Here is a 14,286-nt window from a genome sequence, read left to right as displayed (position 1 = left end):
CTCTCCCCTCTCCTGAGGCAAATCTCACTCAGAATCACCACAGAACCACAGAATATTAGGGATTGGAAGGGACCTCAAAAGATCATCTAGTCCAGTCCCCCTGCTGGAGCAGGAACACTTAGGTGAGGCTACACAGGAATGTGTCCAGGCGGGTTTTGAATGTCTCCAGAGAAGGAGACTTGTAGACACTCGTATGAGTTGAATCATAGAATGATAGAATGTCCTGAGTTGGAAGGGACTCACAAAGATCATTGAGTCCAACTCCGGTCCCTGTATATGACAACCCCACAGTTCACACCATGTGTCTGAGAGTGTTGTCCAGTCTCTTCTCGAACACTGTCAGGCTTGGGGCCATGACACCTCCCTCAGGAGCCTGTTCCAGTGTCCACCACCCTCTGGGTGAAGAACCTTTTTCTAATGTCCAACCTAAACCTTCCCTGGCACATCTTCCTGCCATTCCCTCAGATTCTGTCATTGGCCGCTAAAGAGAAGAGATCAGCGCTTGCCCTTCCTCCTCACCTTGTGAGGAAGCCATAGGCTGTGGTGAGGTGTCCCCTCAGTCTCCTCCAGGCTCAACAAGCCATTTTCCACTAGATCCAGCTGGCCTGGGAGGGGGTGTGAAGACAAAGTGCTCAGGGCTAGTGCATCCTGCTTTCCCACACCACTGTCCCCAACGCTCCTCCAGGACAGGACCCTCACCCACACCCCATGGCTGCAGAGCTGTAATCCAGCTACTCTTCTGCCACCTGAAGGAGTGGGGAATGTGCTCCAGGATGTCCCAAGGACATGGGGACAGGGCACAATGCCAGGAAAAACACAGTGACTCACCTCATCGCAGCAGCCCCAGTGCCGATCAAGCGAAGAGCGGCTCTGAGATTGTGCCATTTGACACAACCAGGACGTGTAGTTTGGCAACTGGGTCTGGGTCCCCGAAAGGGAGAGGGTTTGGGGTGCCTCATGTTTCTCTATTTGTGGGAAGTGACTTAATGTGTGCACAACTCCATCATACTTGGTTAACTTATTTATGAGACAATCACACAAATTCAGCTCCGAAGGCATCCAGAGCACTACTAGCCTTTATTCATGGTAATATGAATTCTCATTCCAACCTTTGCTGCAATTCACCACTCCCTCATTATTTTAAGTGTGGTTTTACTCTAAAGATTGACTGTATAAAATTGGTATCTGCTTCCTTAGCAGATAAATTCTACATGTGAAGTCAGAATCAGGTCTAGTGACTTCAATGGCAAGAGTTTTTTTCACATGCTCTTTTTTCATGTTGACGACACAGCGGTTGAGTTGCACTCTCGCATCTCAGGCACTGGCAGTACTGCTCTTCCCTTTTGACCCTAAGCATTTAGCCAAATGAAGGTGGACTGTGCCCTTTAAAAGGAAAAATGGTGATAAGGAAAGTATTTCTTTTGATGCATCTCTGTTATTGTACTAAGGATATATACTGGTCACGAATCACAGGAAAAAATCAGAGAAAAGGGATAATCTCTTTTCTTACTCCTCTAAGCCAGCCAGAGTCCCCTTCTTGCTTGCATAGTTTTTATGTTGCACTGTTGGAGTGTTTTTGTTTCAAGGGCTTCTTTTACATCTTTTCTGCTACCTTTCCTCGGCTGCTTGGCCTCTTTCTCAAACACATAAGCCTTTGTAAAAGGAGAGGCAGTAATAGCTCTCCCCCTTCTATGCCTCATGTGTACTTTCATCTGTGGTAGTGACACATATTTGCGTTTGATGTGGAGGTTCCTGTAGGTTTAATTATATGGTTTCTTGTGGAATGTAATCATTTCTTCAGCTATCAAGTGGTCATCACTGTGGCTGGCCAAAGACAGTATTAAACTTCATTAATACCTGCTCAGTCAGATTCTGAGCTCATTCATCACTCTGCAATCCCACAGAAGACAAAGGCAAGTCCCCGGTGTGGAGGGCTGGGGTACAATGGTGTGCACCATGCAGGGGTAACGCAGCGTAGCCGGGTCTGCAGGCTGTTTGGAGCCGGGAATGAGATGCAAGGAGGGGAATCTCAGCTTGACTTTCAGATCTAAACTGAATGTTTTTTTACTTAACGAATCAGGAAATTGTGATCATTTGAGAAAGAACTTTGCCAAAAAAATTCAGAATAATGGTATTATATAATTTAGATATTTTCCCATATTTCTCTGGAGAATCTAGCACAAGTTTTGTGGAATTTGAGGAAGATGATTGGTTTTTTTTGGAAAGAATTGTTGAGGGCAGGCAGATTTCAGAAAAGAATGGCGAGAAGCTTTCGTGTGTGCTGGCTACCAGATGTACCCCTGCACAATGCTTGCTCAGCACCAGGGCACCGAGGATTGTCCGGAGTTGCAGGCTTGTCATACAAATAGCAAAATATCTACTTGCACCTTATTTAGAGCTAAAGGAACAGAAAACACATGAAAAATACAAGAAATTTTGTCTATGTAAGGCCCTGAAGACCTGACAGCTATGAACCTGGGTCCAGCTCCCTGCCTACACCCCTTTCTGTTGTAGCAGAGTATCCTGTGGGATGCTGCAGCCTTTGTGTAGTTCACCTCCCCCATGCAAACCTGGTAGTAAAATAGATGCCCTCACCCTGAGCTGCCCTGTGCCCTGCTGAGCCATTAACAGCCCCCATAAGTGGTGTGGGTCTTAGGGCAGGCAGGGCTCTGACTAATACTGTCTGCACCAAGTCCTCCTCTCTTGTAGCCCCTTTCACTTTATGACAGACTTTATTACTGCAGCTGTGAGCTGGCCTCATGTCTTCGATGATTTTTCCATGATACTCTGAATCCCTTCCCTGCGTATTGCTCTGGGTGACTGGTTCCTCGCCCTCATATTAAATTATGCTACATTTTTCTGCAGCAAACTGCATTATACTGTATTACAAGCTGGTGTTTACCATCTGCTGGCCCAATCTCACTAACAAGCCAAACCTTTTAGAATAAAAGGCATTTTTCCTCAGAGTTTAGACTGTCTCCATTGCATTATTCTCAGTGGACCCAAAGCACATAATTATTTCATGGAGTATCCTGAAAACAAAATCAAGAAGATGCCAGGGCATCCTACAGAATATATCTCTGGCAATGTGTTCACAGGATTTGGTCTTTCCAAGGCAAACAGGTAAGTCAAGTAGCTATTGCAGTCTTTTTGCTGCCCTCTTATAGTAAATAAAATATCATTTCACAAGTGCTCTTAGCTGCCATCTCCTAATCTGATTTTTCATATTGTTTCCAGTTTGATCAGTTTTATAAACCAATTAGCCACAGACTTTCCCATAAAGGGCCATTAATTGCTGACTGCCCCAGAACCACTGGACTGTTATCACTGCCTGTATTCGTTTAGGTTTCTAAAAGATGCTCAATACCACTGTTCAACAATTTGCTACAACTGAACCTGCTGGAGTCCTAAGAACCATAAATGTCTCAAACCCAGGAGCTCCCCATCTCTCCCATCTCCCTCTGCAATGCCTGGGAAAGCAAATAAGCCTCAGAAACAGGTTCCTCCGCTGGCAAAACACAATCTCTTTCTTTCACTGCTTGATCGCTCCCCTGAATCTGTTTTAGCTTGTTGCTTTCCTTCATCTAAGTTTGAAATGTAAATTGGTCTAAAAAGATAAACTTCTAGCTCAGTCTGTGGCAATGGTGGTGGGAGGGATGGAAGGGCTGTGATGATGGTAAGAAATGACCCCCAGAGTTCAGGAAGCATCTCATTATCCCTGGCTGAAATGAGGTTGCTGTGAACTGGGGCTTTGGGAGTAAATTAAGAAAGGGTAAAGGTGGCCCCAGGCTAGAAGGATATTGAGCCGGTCAAAGTGGAGTGGGTACCTCAGGCTTTGTCATGAATTCACATGCAAAAACCTTATAGCAAGACACCTTAGTTTAAAAAGGGATAGCTGAACTTAGCAACCCTGGGAATATGTGTCTGAAGCTTGGTGCAGATTATTTCTTTAGGTTAAAAAAATGTACATTTTCTCCTGTACATGGAAACGTGTAACCCTTGAATCTTGCTTTGCAGGTCCTTTACCAAAAGGAGTATCTTAATCATAGCAGTACGTGTAGCTGTGCACAGAAACATGTGTGCGAGCCCCAGATTTGGCTGCATTATTCTCAGCCTGTTTTCTATGCTGGTCTATATGCCCTGACTGTGCTTGCAGTGCACATTTTTAAATGGCTGGAAGTGTTATTAAAGTGAGACTTGTAAGGAAAAAAAAAAACCAGCTTCCACAGACTGAAGAATACAGTGTCAGCAAAAGAAAACTATGTATACCGGCAGCATAACTGTATGTGTGAAATGATTTCTTATAAATATGTCTGTACCACAAAACAAAGCACTTCCCTGTACATTTGATACATTTCATCTATTTTAGGGCTTCTGGGTATTTCCACTGGTTGGCTGAAAAAGATAACATGCACATTTAAATATAAAAATATACCATTATATGTAATAACAAAAAATTCTGAACTATATTATATTATTATAATACCACATATAAGATACTGGTATAGTGTGTAATATAATGATCAATATGTAAATAAAAGCTTAGGCATGCTTTGAATCATCCTGCATGCTTCTGTTTAAGAACAAAGTCTCAGCCTTCCTTCAGCTGTACAGATCAGGGACAGATAATAAACACACGATTTTTTCTGCACATCTCAGTCCTAATACCTGAGTGCGGGTGACCTGAGGAAATGGGGGAGAAGAGCCCGTGTAGAAACTTGGGGACATGAAGGCAAGAGGGTTTCTAGAGGTTTGTGTGATGCTTTGGAAAGTTTGCAAAGAAGCTGTGGTTTCACATTAATTCTCTTAATCATCTACAGTTCAGGAAATAACAGGGTAATACTGGAAGCTGCAGTGACACCAAGTGTGATAATCTCTACTGAGAATATGCAGGCACCTTTACTGACAGGAGTAATATGTTCTAAAGGGCTTAGGAAATAAAGTCCTAAGCCTGTTTACTGGTGAGGGTAAAGCAAGAAGTTGTCAGAGTCAAATAGCCTCTGACCAAGTCTTTTAGGTGTTCCACACAAGGAGGGTTTGATGTTTAATATCAATTTTACTTATTTGTAGGTATTTGACATTGCATGGGATTCTGATTTCACAGACCGATACAGCAACATCACTATCACAATCACAATGCAAAATCACAATGCAAACACAATGTAGCAATTAGAACATAGAGTTGGATCGCAATGCAAACATGACTCCCATGACTGGTTGAAGGCAGCTCAAGCCCAATGCTCTCTTCAAGGTTCATTTTGTTGCTTGGTTAATTTTAAGACTCTGTGTTGAGCTGAGCCACAAATACACTTCCTCCATGCTGGTCTGTCTGGCTCAGAAGATAATAGTCCCCATCTATTATTTTAGCAAGGCCATTTACACAACCAGTTGACCCCCTCAACTGATACAGCTGTTAATCTAAAAGGCCATCCTTCAGTCCCCTTTGTGCTGAAATAAGTTCAGTTTCCTTTATGACAGTTGCGGTCACTTCCTACATGGTTTTCTAAGTTTCATGAGCACATCATCCTTGCCTGTCTTCTTTGAGCCCTGTTCCACTGAAGGGGTTTGCTGGTCAGCCACAGAAGTCCTCCAGGCTTCGAACGGGTTCCACTCAATAAGCGGGGAAATGAATTCATACATAAACCATTCCTGTTAGCAAAGGACTGTATCCCCATGTGTATGTTTTAGAGGCAGGATCCCACCATCTCCACCTAATTTTCACTCGTTATTAGCCAAATTACAAAGTCCAGGCTAAGATCTTACTTCTGGTGGCAAGCACTGGCACCATGGCATAATCCATCCTGACCATGTGTCCAGCGGTGAGCTGCTCTGCCTGCCAAGCCGTTGTGTTACATTAGCAGACTCCTGTTCTGTAAACTGTGCTGTACGCTGTGTAGCTTGAGTCCCTGCCATCGAAATAGTAGTGTCCAGCATTTTTTTAATGAGTGGTCATCTTTCTGGGTTTTGTAAGCCATTTTCCCCGTCTGCAGACCATACATGGCTAAGATTTATGTGTATTTATTTTCGATGGCCTATTCGCTAACTCTACAAGAGTGTGCACGCAACATGGGGCACCCAGAGCTCATCTATCTCAGAAACAGGGAGGAGCAGAGAAAGAACTGAAGATTAAACAACTGAGACCAATATTAAGAATATTTTTTTATAGCATTCTTTTGAATGAATACACTTTTATAACATATTTTTCTCCTAAATGATGTGTTCAGGCAGAGGCCCAGTGTTGTAAAAAGACACATAATTGGCACTCAAACATGTCTGAGTTATTGCCTAGTTGGTGTAATTTTACACCTGTCACTACCCATATATTTAGAAAGAGTGAAAAAAACAGACCTGGGGTTGTTTCCCGGCTGGTTGCCTTGAGGCTGCGCTGACACGCTCACCGAGTTCATAGCATGCCTTTGTGAAACGTGGTGCCTGCAGAGACAAAACCAAGAACTCATCTAAGACACAGCTCGACAGGGGTCAGCGAGTGGCCTCTGGTTACGGACACCACAGGGTTAGCACGGCTTTTCAGGTCTGGCCCTGCTTTCCCATCTCCTCGGGCAGGAAGCAGAAACCCACTCCGAGGGAGCGGTGCTGATCCCCATCTCCTTCTCGCCAAACATTGCCCAGCACTGAGGCACCAGATGTGCTGAGATAGCCACCTTCTAGGGGAAATTTTATTAGATAAGTTTTGTTGGCTTTCTTCCTCCCCGGGATTTGCTGAAAGTACCTATCCTGTGGCCTCGGCTGCTTTTCTTGGGCATATATATATATACAAATATAAGAACAGAAATCCAGAAGCGCTGCCAGCCGAGGTTGCCTAGACGTCAGTAGCATTTATCCAGAAGAATAACAGCACAGACCTAGTCCTCCTTAATTTACCTTCTTGTGGCTGGGAACATAAGGTGGACAGCACCACTTAGTTAAAAATCTTGTTCCGCTCCCTGCCATCACTTTTTGGGTCGAGGCGTGGTGCAGCTTGCCCTGGCGGGTGGGCTCCAGTGCCCAGAGGCAGACGTGGTGCTGGGAGCTGGGAGCGAGGCTGGGCTGCGGTGCTCGGGGAGGTTTCCGCAGGTGTCCTGACCCGGGGGGCCCAGGGCTGGGGGAAGCAAATCATCTGGAAACTCATCTCATGAGCTTGGATGGGCTAATCCCCTCTGCGGAAATGCTTGTCCCGGTACCGCGGGGCCCTCGGTGCTGCTTCTTAATCCTCCTCCATCATTTGACCCAGAGGGATGACTATTTTTTGCTCCTTTTTCTTTCTCCAGTTAAGTTAGTCAGTGAGTCAGAAAAAAAGCAATTGTCTGCAGAGCTCCAGCCACAATTTTCCTCAAAAGCTTTTGCACGATACAGCTGACCCCAGCAACTGCAGCTTGCTAACGCAAAATGTGCGAGTCCTGCCGAGGGCGGCGGGTTCAGGGCAGGCAGAGCAGCCTTCCTCCCATGCCGGGCTGCCCCGCCGTCCATCACAGCCCTCCTGCTATCCCAGGCAGGTTGTGGTATCTCTCTCTCACCTCTGACAGCTCTCTGGTTCTCAAGCAGAGTGGTTTGAGCACCAACACAATCAGCATCACTTTAGAGCTGTTTTCTTAGAAGATTCATTCAGCACAAGTTGGCCAAGCTGCATTATTAGGATGGAAACTCAGGGTATTTTCAATCAGTGCTGTAGAAAGACTGACTTCTCTGGCTGTAGGACTGACACACCTCTGAGTATGAGCTGGTCAGTGAGACCCAATAAACCTGATTTAAACTCATGATATTTTGTAGCATAACTTTGGACACCTTTTTTTTCCTCCCAATTTCCATGAATCACTAATTAATTTAATTTGTTATTTTCCATTTTTTTCCCCCCTGCAGCACTAAGAGCAAGAAAAATGTGTCTTGTGAACTGACATTTGCCTTTCTTGCCTGTCCAGATGGTAAGTCTCTAAGGACACCCAAAATGACAGGACTCTTGTGACAGCAGCTGGGCTGTTAGCAGGTCCGCTGTGGCCAGGGAATAGCAATACTGAACAAGAAATTATTCTGCACATAACACATTTTGTCCCTCCTCAGCTTAAACTTTTTAATTTCCTGTGGCCATAAGCCACTTAAGGGAAGGTCTCTCTCCTCCAGGCCGGGCACCATTACCTTAATGTTATATTATATTCACACCTGTCATAAACATTGCTGATGTAGATCTGCTTTTTAGTTTCTATCTCTAAATTCTAGCCTAGAAAAGTAGGGCGACCTGCAAGCCCAAACCACCAAAAGTCAAGACGGGGCCTTCGAAAGGGAAAGCTTTTCCAGAACAAACTTTGTCATTGTGAAAGGCTAAAATTATTGGTCTCCTGTGATTTATAGTGCAAAGGCCTTCAGTGTTACAGAGCACCTGGAATGTTCAGCAATAACTCAGAAACAGAGATGCACATTGCTGCTACAGCACATCACTGTAGAATACATAGCATCAGAGTACCCACACATTCTTTACACACCAAGAGATTATCCCGAGTTTGCTACTAATGTGTGTAAATATATTTGCTATTGTTGGCATAATTTACAATCACAAAATGAATGTGGGTACAACAAAGCCCTCTGGCTGCTCCATCAATTACTCCTAATTTGCTAGCTGTGACTTGTGTCTGCTTATATGATTATGAGAATCATTTAATTTATGGCTTTGCCACAAATTAAGTCTTAGGTTACAAGTATGTAATCTTTAGCACTGTAATGAAGCTACTCATACAGCAACATTCTTTACTGAACAGAAAGAACTGGTATTAACTTCTGAGTGCCTGCAGCACCTCTACCTGGCGAAGGGCTGGGCAGACCCATGGCCTGCTTCCTATCCAATGCTCCTGTGAGAGATCCCAGGCCATCTTCACCCTCACGCAGGTGTGTCAGCAGTTTAAGCATGCTTCTGAGCTCAGCTGCTCCTCTCCTTTCTCCCTGAGCCCCAGTCCAGCCCTTGGGGCCCTCCTGCCTCTCAAGTCCCCAACACCAGTGCTGGGCAGTGGTTGTTCACTGGTTTGAGAGAAGGCTGCTGTCTGCTAACAGGGCAGACCAGCCCTGAGCTCTGCATCTCTGTGTCCTATGATAGTTTCCTTTCCTGTCCCAAATCTGCACACTTCACCCCTCAGTCCATGGCATGAATGAGGGAGTCAGCATGAATAAGATGCGGAACTAAGACTTGAGAGACATGAAGTGGTGCCTGCCCTGCTCCTGGTCTGCTTTAGGTATCTGGACACTCTCTGGACCTGCCATTTGGATCAGGAGCTCTGTATTCCTCTAAATCTGCCCCTTTGACCTCCAGCTTAGTCACTGAACAAAGACTCTGACAGCCCCAGGAATAGGTGGGTACCTATAGCTCTGCTGTTTTAAGTCCCAAGAGCCATCCTGAATGCCCTGCCCTTTAAAATCTGTGGTTAAAACCTTTCTCACCAGTTCTCTGACATCATGGGATAGCTGGTTAACGTTTTATCCCTTCAGAGACAGCTAAGCACTGAAGCAAGTGCGGCCAAGCCTTTGTTGAACGACTTCCAAATGTAAATGTTACAGACATGCAGTGGCAATAGGAAGCAGCAGGCCACCATTCCCACTTATGACCTTGTAGTCGCTGGCAACTCTGTGGTTGCTGTTGTGTGTGTTTCCACACTGCCTGTGTTCGAACGTATTCCTGGTGTCCAGCCTTCCCTCTGTCACTCTTCTTTCAGGTGACCTCTGAAAGTCCAGTGTACCCGGACCATGCTTCAGACATCTCTGATGTTGCCCTGCTTTTTGGTTCCTCCTTTTTGCCTGTTCTTTTCTGCTTCTAAATGAGGAAAATTGTTTCACCCCAGCTACAGCCACACCATAGTCCTGGGTGGAGTGGGGGATGACATTTGTTGAGCTGTATATAGCCCTCTGCAAGTGCCCCTGTGGGGGTAGAGCTGGGCACCCATTCCCTTTCCTTTAACGTAAGACATAAGATGAAGGAACACCGGAAAGATGCCCAGAGTGTAACAAGAGATGAAGTCTCTATCATCAGAGCCCCTAGATGGATGCTCTCCATTGTGGCTGCCTGTGCAGAGTCACTGCCCCACGGAGACCTGCAGCTGTGGCTGCAGCCATCAGAGATGGAAAGGTTGACAAGATTAACCTAATGTGATGCTAGCAGAGGCCAGGGAAGATTAGGATTTATATGCCTTTTTTTTTGTAACAGTCTCATGCAGTTTCTTAGCACCATCAGCAAACACGTCATGTTACCACAGGAGGGTTTGACATCTCAGAGCCTGGTTCTGGGAAGTGCTGCGTGCCCCTGGCGCCAGTCCATGGCTCGGGATGCTGTCCTGGCTGGGACTCAGGGTACCACAGCACGGGGCTCCACACCTGAGATCAGCAGGGACAGTGCAGTGTGGCATGAAAGCCAAAACGTGAAGCTAGAGGAAGGTACACAAGGGAAAAAATGGCAAAACAGTGCATGTCAGGATAACTCCATACTGAGGCTCACTGAAAATGCCATCATGATGCAGGCAGTTTTGCCAACACTGGTAGCCGGGACAAGCATTTGGTCTCATTTTTTTCTGTCACCAAAAAGGATGGATTTCTGCAGGGAATAATATTAAGGTTGATTGATTGCAGATTAAGGGCCTGAATAAAAAGCTTAATTATGTCAATGGAAAGATTATCATTGGCTTGAGCCAGTCCCAGGACACTGCTCAACTAATGCAACAGACTTTAATTTATTTATTTTTTTTTTTAATGCAATTGTTATAATGTAAACGCTTCTGTTGGACAGAAGTATCTCATAGGAACAGAATTTTAAAAAGGCCCAGAAAAAAAAGAGCATATTTAGCTTCCAAAGATTGCTATTTCAGCCTGGATGTATGTTTATGTGATGTTCCACAGCAATGTGCTTTGCTCTTTGCATCGTACAGAGGGAAAGCTCAGGTGTGCTGGGTGACACTTAGCATTTGGAACCTGGGAGTTTCTCTGTGTAAACTAGAACAGACCTCTCTCATACAGTAAATGAAATGTTCTTTATAAAGGATTCTCTGTGCCTCTAAAGATCCTTCTGCTATTGAGACCTTCACCAGCCCAGAGTGATTCTTTCAGCCTCTGTGCTCACGGGAGTGTGTCATGCTCTGCACAGAGGTATAAGCGTCATTTGCAGGAATGATAAGGGCCCTGTCCCCTCTTGCCTGTGCCATACATTACCCATGAGAAGCACACTTATAAAAATATCCAACTTTATATTACAGGTTATTGTCCTCTTTCTTCAAAGCTAAGGAATTTTCATGAAGTGTGTATACATCTGGTGTAGGATCAATTCAAGATTAGGATAAAAAGATTATTTATAGCTCTGCATTGACATTTGTTTATTGTATAGATGACATCACCATGCCAGACCATTGCTTTAACTCAACATTTCCCACTTTTATTGCTTTTGCGATCCTGTATATGACCTCAGAACAAATCATTAAAGAGGATTGCTTGAAGGATAATGAGTACCATAATACTTTTAAGCCTTGCATATGCTCTTTAGCTGGACTCAAATTCTTTTGATCTGTTGGGCAAAGTTGCAAGAAACAGAAAATAATTGACATTGAATGACACATTTGCTTATAATCTCAGATTTTCCAAATCCCCCTGGTGTACCTGTGTTCTCCTTTTCCCCACTAATGAATTCTGACACTGAAACAGATGTTGCCCTGTAAATTCTCTTACATTATTTTATTTCCTGGTAACGCTGCTGCTCCAGATTGGTTTGGTAAGCAGCAAATGCTAAAATATGTTGACCCCTTCATCATGTCTTTTCTGTTCCCCTCCTCTTGCTGTTTGCCAGATCATGGTGGATGCCAGAGTGACGTGGGAATGACCAGTTTTTTAGTCAAAGCAGTGGTCAAGTTTCTATTATTTTATAAAACCAAAATATTCTGCTGGGTAATTTATTAAAGCAGGCAGGGAAAAACTAAAATATGGGAGGTTTTTAATTTGTATTTTTATGTTGTATTTGAAGATTTACTACCTAAGTGTACAGCTGGACCTGAGCCTGAGCCCCATCGAACCTGCCAGCCTGAGGAAACAGCTTTGCAGTGCCAGGCTGCCTGGTCCCCCGCCAGCCCTCCAGCAGTGCCTGTCCGGCCTCGCTCCCCAAACCCACCAGGGGCCACCCAGGTTGGCATCATCACCACTCGGGCTGCCCCTGGTCCAGCCATCGCTGGCCTTCCCCTCCACAGCAATTTGCTACGGCACAAGCAGCAAGCCAGCTCACCCTGTTTCATTGCTGGGGCTGAAGCATTGTTTGATATGAATTTACAGTTTTACTTGTAAAACACCTTCTTCTGGGCAGCTGCAGAAAGCAGCCTTTCTACCAAAGGAATTGTTCTGGCCAATTTTTCTTTCAGTGTTCTAAATTTTATGGAAAAGAGAGGTTTATTTGTGCAAAGTAGGAAGTGGATTGCACTGTCTCAAAAATGTTTATATAAGGGGTTTCACCAACCCCCATCTCAGACTAACTGGACAAATTAAGTAGCTTCCAACTTCATCAAAGTATGGCCTGAAATGTAATGTAGTTAAAGCAAGAATATTGTGGCACAACACCATTTTATGCCTCTGTGCACCAGATCTGCTGGAGGTGTCAGAGGCTACGCAAACTGAGTGAGGGTGGCCCTCAGTTTCCGTTAGGTCTGTTCAGATTTCTGAGAAAGGCCCATTTGCCAGATCAGATCCTGTTGATATTTTTTTCTTGAATAACCCCTGTTCTTCTCCCCACTCATCACTTTTCATTTTGCTTCCGCTGCTCTCTAAATTTTCAGAACTTCCACATTTTTATGATGTCTTGAAAGCTTAGGGTAACAAAGGGAAAAGTGAAAAAATAGGGAAAAGTGCTGCCCTGTGGCCACCACTTAGTTTATTATATTTGGCAGCAAATAAGAAACTCAAAGCTAAACTACCAGAAAGTTGAAATACTTTGAAAACATGCCACAAATTGTGCAAAAGGTAAAAAAATGTTCACCTCAGACTTTGCAAAATGAAAATATTTTTCTATTCCATTCTGGTTAGTTTTTATTCCATTCTGGTTTCTTATTGCGTTCACTAAAAGTCATAACTGTTTAGGTCTGAATTGTCCCTCCCAGTGTGGGCTGCAAGAGAAAGGTTCACAAGCATCTCTGTGGGTTTTGCTGGCTGGTCGTCACTTGGAAGGAAAGACACGGTCATTTGTCTCTCCTGTGGGAAAGGCCTTGGTGGCCGAATCTGGTGGTTTCCTGGGAAAACACATGCATTCAGAGGGAATTCTTGGAGGTGGCCTGCCCTTTACCTTGTGACCGGCTCTGAGTCCATGCTCCTTGCCTCTCGTCTTGTCCACCCGACCACAGCAAAGCACGACTACCAAGACCTGCAGTGGTGGTGGCCTTCACTTGATCCATTGCTGTGGCATCATGGGGTAGTGCTGAGTGAAAATTCCCTGTCACCTTGGGCTGTTGCACATGTGGCATTGAGGAAGGGCAGGAGATCAAGGCTCTGCACTACCTTTGGGAGCCTTGTTTGCATTTTAATTTGAATTCACAGAGGCAGGCAGCCCTTGCAGGCATATGCCTGTGTGAAATGGATCTCCCTGTGCCTGGGTGTCTGCCACGAGGACCTCTCAGCTCTCCAAACCAGCACGGCTGGTGGTGCAGCGTGCGAGGAGGAGGCGTGCAGAGGGCACCAGAGCTGACACCATGGCTCGCACACCTCTGACTGCTGCTGCAAGAAAGACCCACAGACACACAACTTTGTCCTTTCTGCATTTGTGAGAAACTCGCTTGAAAACGTTTTGCCTCGCACGTCAGACTGTGTATGTGCAGGCAGCCAAGAGCATCTTCCGTGGCAGGGGTGCTCCGCTTTGCACAGGCAGTGCTGGGCTGTTGGGGGTGCCGGTGCTCTGACTGTCCCCATCACTCCAGGAACTCTTGTGTGCCTGGGGCAGGGTGCCCTGTGTCACACAGTGGGGTGAGAAGCAGCACAGCCTGTTGTTAGCATCTCCATCGTAAATAGCTGGCAGGCTTCTTGATTCACAGTCATCTGCTTTCCTCAGGCAGGCTTCTGGATTCACAGTCATCTGTTTATAAGCACTACAAATCCAAGTTCCAAAGCCTTGACTTCCCTAAAACCAATGAGAGTTTTGCCTGAGTAAAGGATTGCCATAAAAACTAAACAAGCTCTTCAGAATCTGCCCTTCTAGGATCTTCTCATTTTGTCTTGGCTGCTGCCTATGTGTGCTCAGGGGATACCTCTAGAGCTCATTTTTTTGCTGCATTTGCCTGCTAGCTTCTAGCTTTCCAG

The sequence above is a fragment of the Patagioenas fasciata genome, chromosome 2 (assembly GCF_037038585.1).
Source record: "Patagioenas fasciata isolate bPatFas1 chromosome 2, bPatFas1.hap1, whole genome shotgun sequence".
NCBI classification, from domain to species: Eukaryota; Metazoa; Chordata; class Aves; order Columbiformes; family Columbidae; genus Patagioenas; species Patagioenas fasciata.
Note: the sequence above shows the minus strand (reverse complement) of the source record.